The sequence below is a fragment of the Gymnoscopelus braueri genome (assembly GCF_963280865.1).
Source record: "Gymnoscopelus braueri genome assembly, chromosome: 15".
NCBI classification, from domain to species: Eukaryota; Metazoa; Chordata; class Actinopteri; order Myctophiformes; family Myctophidae; genus Gymnoscopelus; species Gymnoscopelus braueri.
Window position 1 is genome coordinate 41197020 of NC_137620.1, and position 10731 is coordinate 41207750.

The window sequence follows — 10731 nt, forward strand, 5'->3', positions numbered from 1 at the left end:
ATATAAGTCCTAAGTACATTTGCTGTCTCATTTTGTTTAGTTTATTTAGTCACAAGCTCTCTTTAATGCTTTTCATCAGTTAAACATTGATGAAAATCACAGACAGACTTAAAAGGCCACTTCCCTGATTTTAAACCCAAATCCTGTTTTCATGAAGTGGAGGACAAAATAAAGATGATTTGGCAGTGCTTCTATGTTTTTATTTTGAATTTTGAATGTTTACTCTGTGACATCACAGGGTGAATACCAGTTCCTCCTATAGACTACTTGGACTACAGTGTTTCCTGTAAACTGTAGTTCCAGTCAGAACTATACTAATATCAGCTGGAGTCCTGTGTGACTATATCTTCTCATGTGTGTACGCTCCAAATAGTTCTGCTGTCCCTATTTTGGCCATTAAACAAAAATATGATTTATTTTTTGCTATGTTTAACAAAATGTGTTATTTTCACTACTTTTGTGCAACAGTGTCACACCACAAAGTATTATTTATTTTAAGAAAAAAATCATATAAAGTTGAAATATGGAGATAAAGGTTTTCTGCATAACAGCGACAATACAGTATTTCTGATAGTTTGAATGTGAGCTTGAACAAGCCTAAGTTTATCCAATAAATCATTAATATATTAAGCTGTACTTTTCATGTCATAGTCCTTTTCAAGAGCAGTGGACCTTAACCAAGAGATGAATGAAACACTACTCTGTTGGGTTGATAGTGTCCTCAAACTAAATATTGTACAAAATCATTATGCCTTTACTCTGATATTTGCTCAAGAAAAAATTAGTTTCATTTGTATTGACAGCAAAATCCTGCATGGCTATAAGCAAACGAATGGTGAACGCTGCCCCCTCGTGTCCAAAGTGAAACATAACCTGAAACAGAATCTCATTTAATGTAACTTTGCATTCACAGTATTGTTTGTTTTTGTTTTGTTTTTAGAATTCCACAAGTTTAACAAATACGTACATTAAATTCTCACTGGAAAAGATTGACACAGTGAGGCTTGGAAAGGGAAAGCTAGTGATTATTATGAGGTCCTATTCAGAGGTCTGAGAGTGTTTTTAATGAATGGTTCCTTGTTTTCCTTCCAGAATACAGCCTATGCTTGCATAGTGTCTGTTGCTTTGTTGTGAAAGAACATGAGGTGTTGACCGTTCCGTTGTTGAACAGAGATTTACTATATTCCATTTCCCCTTTTAATGCTGACCTTTTCTTCATCATAAGTTGTCTGTCTGTCAGTCTACCTTCTAGCGTATTTTAATTACAATACAAGATTATAGGCCTATAATTTTGTCTCTACACCTATTTGCTTTTCTATTCCATGTAAACCAACAGCCAATGCTAAAAGTGTGTATAATTTGAAACTTGTGTGTTCTGAGCTTTTTCATCTGGACCATGTACATAACACAGCTATGAATTACAGTAGGAGAGGTTTTATAGCACACAATGTCATAGATGGGGTTTTTTTACAGTGAAGTCAAGACCTAAATAACCAAAGAAATCTGGGGGAAAACATATTTTGTCCATCATTCAACCATAATGTCTCAGAATGTGACATTATGTATGCGATTTAGAAAAAACGGATTCCCTGGGAAATACATATTTCAAAATTATGGCAGACGCATCATGCTTGTTAAAAAAATGTTTTGCAAAGTACAACAATTACATTAACAGTATCAACTATAGGCTACACTTGATGAGATGAAATACAACTCAGAAGATGAATTTGAGCAAAATCCAGTTTGCTTCCATTGACAAGTGTACTGAACACTAGGTTACATGTTCATATGTGACCATGAGATCACGTGTCCCCTGACAGTTAAAGCTGTTAAACCAAAGGTCCAGTCGACTGTACCACTGTCCTGTCCACTGAGGTCACAATACTGAATGGAATTCATTCATCATCCTTCAATTTGACTGGCTTTTCTCTCACTTAATCTGTAGGTACTTAATCTTGTTTCCTGAAATAACACACAATGAAATGAATAAATCCATGAACACTTCAGGTTCAACTCCAGCTGAACCTGAAGTGAGAGGACAAAACAAAAGAGAATGCAGATGACAAGCAATGACACAACAGCAATAAGGCATCACTGAATTGGCCACCAGATGTTTTTTTATTATATCATTATGATCGGGTTCACCTAGCCTGGCATTGACAGACTGATGATGTGGCCTCACTCACACGTTCCTCCACGGTATCAGTCTGGACTTCGGCCCATAGGCAGAGAGTATGAGAAATCAGAAAATGAGCGGGCCAATCAGGGGGCTGCTTTTCACTGTTTTACGGAGAGCAGATGGAACGCAGTCACTGATTGGCCCAGTCATGTCTTTGTAATCCTGAGTGTTAAACTCTTAATGCTCCAGGGGCCAGTTGCACCACCTCGTACTAAGTTCAAACTTAGCCTAGTTATAGCTTAAATGGCTTTTTTAAAAAGCCATTTAACCCATAGCCAGGAAAGTATCTGTGTCATTTTAGATTTCTTTGGCTATTCAAAAATAGCAGACATACAAGCTCATAGCGCGGCACCGAGTGCCGCGCTATAAGCTTGTAGATCTGCTATTTTTTTCATTTTTTCTAAATTGGGAACTGAGTGAAGTTTCTCTTCACTTATAATCTATAAGTGAAGAGAAAGACAAAAAGGAAGGAGAAGGAAAAGTCTAACATTTGCCCTCAGAAACATTATATTAACCACATGAACCCTAGCGTCCCCTTTCTGGGCATGTCGTAAATAGCCGATCTACAAGTTCACAGCGTGTCTGTAGAATAATCTATTATTATGATGTAACGGTGGCGTTTGTATTGACATTACCTGCACATGTGGCCTTCTAGCGCCTTCCTGTATCTTATTTTCAGAAGGATATTTAGTCATAATAATAAGTACAAATATATACAATTCTAAAAACTACAGCTCTGACCTACAGTGTTGAAATCAGGGGACTTTGCACATGTCACATGAGAGTCACATGAGAGAGTTGAGAGGGTTGATTGATTAGGTCAGATAAGGAGCTGGGGTACAGTGGCCATTGTTATAGAATAGTGCTAAAGCCTGTGTTTCCACATTTAAGACAATACACAAGTCACATGATTAATCACCCGAAGGTTTCACCCACATGGGTAGACCAACCCATATAAATAGAGTGGATGCTTGCTGAACAGGAGTGTGTTCTGCATGCATCAGTGTTACTTGTGACCAGGGTGTTATTGCTGTGTTTGTCATTTTCCATTATGAGCGCCGAGGGACTGGTAAGAATTGAGAGCGTGTTTACACAGCGATAAATGTTTATATTTCTGATATGTTTTATAGTTGTGTGTGTATATCTCATGTCAGTAATTTGTCGTTGTGTTGTTGTTTGTGTTAACTCTTCTCTTTACTTCCAGGGTGTGATGAAGCTGAGCAGTACAGGAGGTCATCCTTCTGCCCCTGCTGCTCTGCTGTACGCCGGTCCAGCAGACGTGGCCTGTGATTTCTGCACCGGAGCCAGACCTCACAAAGCTCTCATGTCTTGTCTGGTGTGTCTGGTATCTTGCTGTGAGAATCACCTCCAGAGTCACTACTGTGAGACTCACCTCCAGCCTCACTACAATGTTCCTGTGTTGAAGAGGCACAAGCTGGTCCCAGCCACCAACAAACTGCAGGAGAAGATGTGCTCGGCAGACGTGGCCTGTGATTTCTGCACCGGGGCCAGACCTCAAAAAGCTCTCATGTCTTGTCTGGTGTGTCTGGTATCTTGCTGTGAGAATCACCTCCAGAGTCACTACAATGTTCCTGCGTTGAAGAGCCACAAGCTGGTCCCAGCCACCAACAAACTGCAGGAGAAGATGTGCTCCAGTCATGGCAAGCTGAAGGAGGTGTTCTGTCGCACAGACCGGCAGTATATCTGCTATCAGTGCCTCTTGGATGAACATAAGGGCCATGACATGGTGTCAGCTGATGCAGAGAAGGCAGAGAAACAGGTAGGACCACCATCACTTGAAGACAAATCATAAGATAGAGCATGTTTTCAAGATAGAAGCAGAACTAAATGACCATGTCAGAGACATAAAAAGCACAAATCAGGGTGTAATAAAAAGTATTAAAAGGATGAAGTACACTCATTTTGGACGAAAAACAGAGGCGATTGATAACTTTTCATGAATGGTATTTAATGTCCATTAATCTTGCCCCTGCAACAGTGTATTTTGAGGAAGTTACAAAGTTGATTTAAGATGATTGGATCCAAACTAAACTGTCTCAAATCTCACTAGTTTTTACCCTGTATCCTATATGAGTTCTCTTTCTCCTGATTGGATAGAATCAGTGGTGGAAAAAGTAATCATATGTTTTACTTAAATCTACAAAGTGACTAGTAACTAAAGTTTTCACATAATTGAAGTGGAGTAAAAGTACAATATTTGCCTCTGAGATGTAGTGGATTAGAAGTAAAAGTACTGAAAACTGGGAAATACTCAAATAAAGTAAAAACATCTCAAAATTGTACTTAAGTACAGTACTTGAGTAAATGTACTTAGTTACTTTACACCACTGGATAGAATTGGTATCCCGACTTGAAAATGTGCTTTGTTTACAAGCCAAACTGTCTCTTCCTGTTTCTTGCAGAAACAGCTGGTGACAATTCAGGAGGAAGTCCAGCAGAAGATCCAGGAGAAAAAGAAGGAGCTGAAAGACCTGAGACAGGTCATGGAGGCCCTGAACGTGAGCTGATATTATGATAATAGTTCTTGTTCTTGTGTTTACTGTGATGCTATATGGATGAGACAGTGCCTTGTGTCATCAGAAGCACTAAAGCAGTGGTTCTCAAACCTTTTCATGTCAAGGACCCCCAATTAAGTATTTGGCTGTGGACCCCCATTTGAAAATACTTGTGTGCCAGCAACCCACATATAATATTTGTGAGACTGCGTAGGTGTTTTCCATGCGGCGACATCTCAAACAGTCTGTGGTTGGGATGGTTTGATCTTTGATGATTTGAAAATAGCAGATCTGTCTATAGATCTGCTATTTTCAAAAGAAACTTTGGATTGTTTTAAAAAAAAAATAACAACACACTCTCTGTCTGTGTGTGTGTGTGTGTGTGTGTGTGTGTGTGTGTGTGTGTGTGCGTGTGCGTGTGCGTGTGCGTGTGCGTGTGCGTGTGTGTGTGTGTGTGTGTGTGTGTGTGTGAAGCAGAGCTCTGCAGAAGCAGCAGTGGAGGCCAGTGACAGGATCTTCAGTGAGATGATGGTCTCCATTGAGAGAAGACGCAGTGAGCTTAAAGAACTGATCAGAGATCAGCAGCAGACTGCAGTGGCTCAGACTGAGGCTCTCCTGAGGCAGCTGGAGGACCACATGGAGCAGCTGGAGAGGAGACATGCTGACCTGGAGGAGCTGTCCAACACTGATGACATCATCACTTTCATTCAGGTTCCACACATGGCATTTTACTGTTTGGTTTTGACTCATTTAGGAGAAATCAGCTTCATATTTCATCTCATTCCATCATGTTATATTATTATGACATCATAGTATATTACATAACATGACATTATTAATGCTGGTAGTTACTAATACTAATATAGTTGCTAGATACAGTAGTTGTAGAGTACAGACCACAATAATATTGTCAGAATTAGGCCTGTCACAATTATTACATAATTGCCTAATCACAATTATTTGAGATAATCACAATTATTTTCCACAATTGTCATAATTGTAAACATTTCCCAAAAGTAGCAGATCTACAAGTTCAGCTTCTGAGCTTGTAGATTGTAGATTGTCTATTTCCACTATTTTGTCAAATATTTTGAAAGTATACATTTATTCAATATCTGCCCTGTACAATTTGTGTTCATAGATTGGAACGGAAATGTATATTTTTATTGATATATTCAATGCCAAAAACACAATCACATTGTTAATCGCAATTATTTGCATGATAATTAAATCATCATTTGTGTGCGTGTGGCGCGTGCGCGCGCGCGCGCGCGTGTGTGTGTGTGTGTGTGTGTGTGGTCAATGTACCAATTTATTGATCTCTTGGTTTAATGATTTTCCATCCCTGTCTATACTGGTTTACTTGTCTCTCTCCAGAGTTTCCAGTCTCTCTCCAGTTCCAGTGGATCTCCAGTCTCACCCAGTGTGGTCATCTGTCCTGTGAGGTCCTTCACAGATGTGATTGATGTGGTGTCTGGTCTGAGAGACCAACTAGACAACATCCTGAAGACAACTTGGCCAGAGATATCAAAGAGAGGTGAGATTTAAATGTGTTTCTTGTTTTTCTAACCAGCCATCATAGTAAACATGGATTGATGAAGTCAGAAGGCAACTGGAGATATTTGAACTGGAGCAGACTGATGGTACACAGGTTGGCTGTCTGTCAGATTGGACAGAAACATTGAAGAATTTAAGCAAGAATATTTCTCAAAGGAGAGGTTAGGGTCAGATTTAAATGTCTTTATTGTGTTTTAACCGGCCCCTATACTGTACAGTACATTTCTAAGTGTTGAAACAGTTTGTACAGGTGGAAGTATGTCTGGGAAGGCTACTAAAGACTGTAGTATGGCGGGCAGTAGATTAGTGTGACCTGTGTTTCATGTCACCCGCTACAGTATATAAATGCACCATTTAATATTTATTATTATTTATTATCATTTTTATTATATTTTCGTTCTTAATAAATGATCTTGAGGAGTTCTCTCTCCTGATTGAATGAAATGTGAAACCCACCTGAAAATGTATTTTCTGAAGAGCTGGGGAGACAGCTGTTACTGAACAAACACTATATAATAGCAATGATTACTATCAAGCTATAATAGCTTGAACTTTTTTACAAAACCCTTGGAACTTCAGTTTAATCCATTCTTCAGTTTGATGTCTGTCATAATATGCTATATATGTGACTGTGCCTTTAAGAGAGCTACGTTACGACACTGCCGTAAAGCAGGCCTGTTGTCTTTTACGTCAGTCGTATGTTGTGACCTCCTGTAGGCTCACGCTGTATGTTTTACATGCCTGAAGTCAGCAGTAAAGTCTATTGGATTTGACCCTTTGTGTGGACATAGAAATCCTTTACAATGTCATGATGACCTTTACTGTTTTCTTGTGTCTCCAGTTGATGTTTTACATCCAGTGGAGCCTCAGACCAGAAAGGACTTTTTACAATGTGAGTCCATGTTGATGCAGGTTCTGAACGTTGAAGTTTCATTCTGATATGTTGTTATTTAAAGCTCTAATGAGTTTGATCTGAGAGACTAACTCTAAACACAATAAGGTTCATGAGGTTTGATTTTTCTTTTGTCGTGTGTTCTCACAGATTCCTCTCCTCTGTCTCTGGACATGAACACAATAGACACAAATCTCTCCCTGTCAGAGGAGAAGAGGAAGGTGACTTTAACACAACAACAACAACCTTACCCTCATCATGCAGAGAGATTAACTACCTGTCAGGTGATGTGTACAGAGGGTCTGTCTGAACGTTGTTACTGGGAAGTAGAGTGGAGTGGTAAAGGGGTTTATATAGCAGTCTGTTATAAAGACATCAGCAGACAAACCTACTTTGGAGACAATGATAAATCCTGGTGTTTACACTGCATTGATAAAAACTACCTGTTCAGACACAACAGTGTTGACACTAAAGTGTCAGGGCCTTTCTCCTCCAGAGTGGGGGTGTACCTGGACCACAAGGCAGGTACTCTGTCCTTCTACAGTGTTTCTGACACAATGACCCTCCTACACACAGTTCAAACCACGTTCACACAACCTCTCTATCCAGGGATAGGGCCTTGTTATCACTATGGAGATACAGCAGAGCTGTGTAAGACATGGTAGACATGTTAAGAATACTGATGATGATACTCAGTTAAAAACTTAGTTTTCTTCATTTGATGATAGATTTTCTCTTCTAGATAAAGCATGTGTAAGAATGATGTGTACAGTATACTACACCATCATGATCAATCAATCCATTGTGTTCCGCTCATTGCATTTCTTTAATAAGCCTGCTGCAGACAATCATTATACAGTATGCCCTGTTATCTTGTTGATATTACTACAGAGCCCTCTGTCAGTCTGTGTACATTGGTTATACTAAATGTAGTGGTTCTCAAACTGTGGGTCTGGACCTCCAGGAGGTCCCCAAATGATATTTTGCTTAATGTGCAACATTGTTTTCTCACTCAACAGTAAACAAACCTACAAACATACCGTACATACATGTATAGTGTATGTATAATGTATACAGAGTACATTTCTAAAGTGACAATTTAAGGACTTTTTAAGACCTATTGAATACCTCTAAAATGAGACATTACTGTGTCAAAAGTAATTAACAAACTATACTATAGAAAAATATTACCTGACAAAGAGAGAATTTGTGAAAATAGCCGATCTACAAGCTCACTGTGAGCTTGTAGATCTGCTGTTTTCACAATATTGATGAAGTCAAACTAAATGTAATGCCTCAACTCCTGCAATTCCAAGTGCTTGTCAGGGTGGCTGGTCCCCAGTTCAAATACGATTATTTTGGAGAGTCTCTGCCTGAAAAGTTTGAGAACCACTGCTGTAATGTCTTCCTCCTCAATGTGTCAATAGGGTATTGTGTGTCAAGAGTTAATCGCTTATAAAAACATTTTAATGTGATGAACAATGTTTTTACCCCATTTTGTAAATACAGTAGAAACCTCGGAGTCCTTCAAACGGTTACACACTTATGAAGCCATGTTAAAAACAAAAGAGGGGGGGAAAGCTTCTGTACTTTCTTTAATATCTACAAGCTCACGACTTATCTGGCAAAATGACAAAATTGTTTCAATTCATATAAAGGTAATCATTATGTTTTCATTAACTTTACTTAATTTACACTGACTTGTTTTTTTTTCAAAATAAATGTCAGTCTGCAACCTCTAACAGTGTTTTAGTCTGATTTGAAGAATGTTTCTGTCTCTCTGTGAAAGTTGTCTCCATGTTTAGATGACGTTTTATACAGGATGTGAAGATAGATGTTAAAAGAGTCTGAGGACTGAGAGGACAAGACCAATATCTGATTGTGTGTGTGTGTGTGTGTGTGTGTGTGTGTGTGTGTGTGTGTGTGTGTGTGTGTGTGTGTGTGTGTGTGTGTGTGTGTGTGTGTGTGTGTGTGTGTGTGTGTGTGTGTGTGTGTGTGTGTGTGTGTGTGTGTGTGTGTGAGGGAGAGCTTGTAGATCTGCTATTTCCACTATTTTTGAAAATGTGCAGCATTGTCTCTTCAAAGCCCAGAACACATTGAATATGAAACATTCAACACTATAGTAACTGAACCCAGATTACCAAGTCATACAATAACATTGTGATTCAACAATACAATGAGAACCCCTGAACTGAAAGTGACTGGAGTTAGTTTCTGTCCCTCCCTGAAATCACTTCAATATGATTGATAACAATAAATAAATAATGTTTAAGTGATTTTTTTTCTTTTGCTGTTTTACAAAAACAAATATAAAACAGTGTAACCGTGTCAGTCACACCACAAAGTAGGGCATTATTTCATGAACAAAATCCTATAAAGGTTTTCTGCATAACAGCATCAATATACAGTATTTTTTGGCAGTTTGAATGTGAGCTGGAACAAGCCTCATGATACGTGTAAGAGAGGAATGTACTGAATCACACTGATAGTAAACACATTTTACCCAATAAATTATATTTATAAGATGTGCTCCAATACTTTTCATGTCATAGTCCTTTTCAAGAGCAGTGGACCTCTATTGTTATTAGCAAGAGATTAATCAAACACTATACTTTTGGGTTGATATTGTCCTCAAACTAAATATTGTACATAATCATTATAGTCAGGGGATATTAGTATTTTCCAATCTTGGAATAAATTCCTTACCAAAACAAATCTTCACCAATGTGTTTGTAAAGGTGTCTAGTAACACATCTCATAAAGACTGAAATGCAGTTTCCCTAGGAGAATTTTTGACAGCTGCTGAAAGTTGGGGAACCCACCATAACCTTGGTTAAAAAAGAAATTAAAAAAATTAAAATAAAATTTAATTCTGTTTTAAGTAGCATGTGAGGGGTCAAACTAGGGTGTTTTTATGATTCTGAATCCATTGCAAGCATTTGTTTGGCACCAAAACCACTCCTTGGGCTAAAAACGGCCATAGCCATCCTTTTCCAGGTATACTTTTTGTGTAAAAAGCCCATTGAGATTGGGCCGTTTTTAGCCCAAGGAGTGGTTTTGGTGCAAAAAAAAATGCTGTCATGTAAGTATGGGGAAAATAACAAAATATGTGATAAATATGAAAAAGCTGCTCCTGTGGAAAGGTTATTATATATTTATTTACTTATATTGACCCTATAAACAATTTAATATAGGTATGGTTTTGCCCACTCTTTCGATAATGAAATCTTCTCTGGCTCATGGACTAATATGGATATATGACTGACACTAACTGACATCACGTTGGTGACACCAGGACAGCAGCCACCGGTATAAAGGCGACGGAACTCCCTGCTTACATCAGCGACCTCGAGCGACATAAACTCCTTCCAGAGAGATAAGCATCAACACAACTCATCAGTAGTTGGTTTCCACCAACTAAAGCATTACATATCGGTTTTACCAACTACTTGCCTGGGAGGAGTCTCAGCAGCTGAAATCCTGAATTAACAGGGTCTTTATGTATTAAGAGTTAGTATTTGAGTGTATTTGTGTATTTATGTTCCTTGTATTATACTGTATGTATTAGTCACCTTTAGTAATAATGT